A 3,594-nucleotide genomic window follows, 5' to 3' on the forward strand; every position below is an offset into this window, starting at 1 on the left:
GTGAAAACCGAAAGCCCAGTTTGTTAAAGCTGAGATTAGGTTTTATATGAAATGTAGGCTAGTTAAGGAAAAAGAGAAACAGAAGCTCAATCTCGATTTTTGTGTTTATTATTATTTTAATAAGAAACCACAACTTCTTCAAAAGCTCCTTTTTTTTCCTTTTTTAAACAATTTTGTGAATGCAAACCTCATCTTAATTGTTGTTGTAGCTGCTTTTAGTTCCCTCATTTCTGCAGCATCTGTTTGGGACCTACACCTGTTTGACACGGTGGCCCTGAGAGATGAAATGCACTGCAACGCAAGAAAACATAAGCAAATAGAAAAACAAAAAAAATGCTGCATAAAGACACAAGTGAAGTGATTTAGGGGAGACAATAACGTAGTGGAACAGCTGTGCAAGTGACAAAAAACTGAAACATGTGAAGGAGCAGAGAGGCTCATTGAAAAGAAGCCGGGGATTTGTTTGTGTTGCGAGGGAGAAAAAGATGCAGATAATGTGTTTTCTAAATCTGAGATTCATATGTTTGTTGACCTTTTGCTTTTCTCAGCTTGCAGTGGATTTGGCCTCTCAGGGCCACCATAGTTAAATGCTTTAATCTAATTTAAACATCACAGCACAGGTACTTCTACTACTAGACGTCTAACCATAAGTTATGAATATTACATACACAAAAATGAATAGTAAAAGCTTCCTATATTTCAAGCAAATGACATTTTAGTTTGTGTGTAAAGTACATGTGAGTTGTTCTGAAAATAAAAGTGTGCTGTGAAATAGTTTTGAATTTCTAACCTCGCATATCTGTAGTTATAAATTGTGATTCATGTTAAGAAATTTGGAATCTAAGAAGAAATAAGAAGAAAAAATGTGATAATCTCAAACAGTTTGTTCCTTATGCATCAGAAAGATTTTCTTCGATAGTTTGTTGTTATTTGCATTTTTGTTTTCAGAGGTAACACAGTGCAGGTGTCTGCATTTCTAAAGGGAGTTCTCTGAGCGCAGCATCATTTTCCACCGGTGGCGATTCATCAGAAAGTCGTCCTTCACGTCATTACAGTCATTACAAGCAAAAACAAGTCAAAGTAATCAGCAACAATTAAAATATAAAAAATATATGATTAAAATATAAAATTAAATGTCTCTTGATTTGCTGGTTCTGGGGATCCAGCAACTGGGCAGTGAAAATGCTAAAGGTAAATTTATCACAAAGTTCTGTGTCTTGTTTAATCACGAGCGCTGTGCCAACATCTTATGAAGCGCTGGTGGCCACTCTGACGGCCACTAGGAAGAAGGTGATTGCCTTCCAGGGAGAGCTGGTTCTGCAAAGTGTCCACAACAACGTTGACATCATCCGGCTCCAAGAATGAGAAGCCGGTGCTGGGATAGGACAGCTTTCCTTCACAACACTCAGTTTTAGAACTGAACTCCAATCACCAATCGGATTTGACTTAACAGTACACGGCCAGACTCAGCTGGCATGTCTGCATAGGATTGTTTTGTTGCTTTTTGCTTTCTATGTGACAAATTAAGTAGTTAGTCATATTTGACCACAGATCAGGAATATAATACTTTTTGCATTCACTTGCCTCTACAGTTTATTATCATGACCCCAGACCCCCACAGGACATAACTTACAGCTTTACCACCCTGAGCACACCTAAACTTGTGTGATCCTAAAAGCTAAGCAGGGTTGGGCCTGGTTAGCACTTGGATGGGAATTTGCCTGGGAATACCAGGTGCTGTAAGCTTGGGGTTACTGTAGAGTCTACTTACATGAAGGATATATGTATATGAGCAATGCTCAACTTCACTTTCAGGACAGCCTGAACACAAAAAGAACTTAATAAATTACCAAAACACTAAAAATTAGAAACATACCCCACTTTTCAAAACACAATACTACATAGATTCAGAAGTCCACAAAACACAGGGAACGAAGCCCGGGATCCGAACAGTCTAGCAGTTGAGCTTCCTCACTTTTGCTCTTTAAATCATAACTATTATCAAAGATCCATTTCTTTATTTTTCCATTTTACTTTCATTGGGTTACACGGCACACTGCACTTTCCATGTGAGTCAGTGTCACATGATCCACAGCCACAAAGACAACAGGGCCATGCTGAAATCATGGGATCAGCACCTAAATGTGAAACTGCTGAGGTTTTTGTTTTGTTTATGTTTATTTTCTTTTTCTTCTTTTTTTTTTGTAAAATGTTCAATTCAATGTAGTCAATATAATTTTATTTATACAGCACCAAATCACAATAAACTGTTGCCTCAAGGCATTTTATATTGTAAGGTGGACCCTACAATAATGCATAGTGATCCATTACTTGTTATTGTAGTCTATTACATCACATAACATGTGGGGCTAATATGCTTAAAGTGATCTCATTTGGTTACAGTAATGTCATGAAAACCTGCCATTGTGACAGCCCTAATCGAGCATAGGGTAAAAACATACCCTATGCTCGTAAAAATAGCATAAAAACAGTCTTTTCTCCAGTAACTTCAGTCTTTAGCATGGAAGCCAAATCATGTTACATTCATCATGTTCACCAAAAAAAAGGTCAACATGTTATTTCAGGACATTTTTAGATAAGAAAGCAGGACTCATGGTTCACCTTTCTATTCCTGCACAAATGATATTTTTAGAAACTGACACGGGTTAACTAACTAAACAAAGGTTTCAATGGCACAAGTCAGACATTTAAAGATAATTTGGTTTTTTATTTTTCTATTATTTTGTTTTAATGGGGTTCTGTATGGAGTAACATGACACTCATGTCAGTGGCACATAATCCACAGCCGCAGTAATGAATCTGTTGACACAGCAGTACAATAGATGGAATTCAGTCTGACAAAAGTTGTTTTATAGACTAAAATGCAATGAGCACCTGCTTGTTTCATGCACAGCCAAAGTTAACTAGAAAAGTAGAACAAGAGCCAGTAATTAAATACTTGGCATTTCTCAGGATGGTTGTTCAATGTTCAATTCAATGTAGTCAATATAATTTTATTTATACAGGATGGTGTGTTCCTTTACACACATTCATATATGAACACACGTTTCTAATGACATGATCAGACCCTTTGAGTGTAACTCTGCAAGAGTTACAGTTTTTCTTCTCCAAAAGTTGATTCTGTTCATCTGGACGTAACGTTTTCAGTGGGAGAAACGTTTCGTCACTCATCCAAGTGACCCTCTTCAGTCTGACCTCCCAGCCCATTGTTCCTTCAGTGTGGTGGTTTCAGTCATTATGCAAATGTACTGTTTATAAGGTTAAACCTGCAGTCAGCTGAGACTGAAGAAGTCACTTGGATGAGTGACAAAATGTTTCTCCCACTGAAAACGCTACGTCCAGATGAACAGAATCAACTTTTGGAGATTTACTTACCTGGATGATTGAGCATGCATCATGACGTTACAGTTTTTCTTAATTGCTTTGACCTGCCTACAAAGATCTCCTCAGTTTTCATCATCACTATCTGAGAAGAGCAGGAGACACTGCTTGGAAATGTGTTAACCCTTTCTCATTGGCTTGACCAAACCCCATTGTTTTAGCTGTGGTAACCAAACAGAAATCACCTATTTC

At 37.5% G+C, this 3,594-nt stretch overlaps 1 pseudogene; it reads left to right on the forward strand.

Moving 5' to 3' along the window:
- Positions 1 to 1,133: 1,133 nt before the first annotated feature.
- On the forward strand, positions 1,134 to 1,365 carry LOC102298128 (annotated as a pseudogene).
- Positions 1,366 to 3,594: the final 2,229 nt, after the last annotated feature.

The sequence above is a fragment of the Haplochromis burtoni genome, unplaced genomic scaffold (assembly GCF_018398535.1).
Source record: "Haplochromis burtoni strain Fernald_Lab_line unplaced genomic scaffold, NCSU_Asbu1 Contig_2340, whole genome shotgun sequence".
Classification (NCBI taxonomy): Eukaryota; Metazoa; Chordata; class Actinopteri; order Cichliformes; family Cichlidae; genus Haplochromis; species Haplochromis burtoni.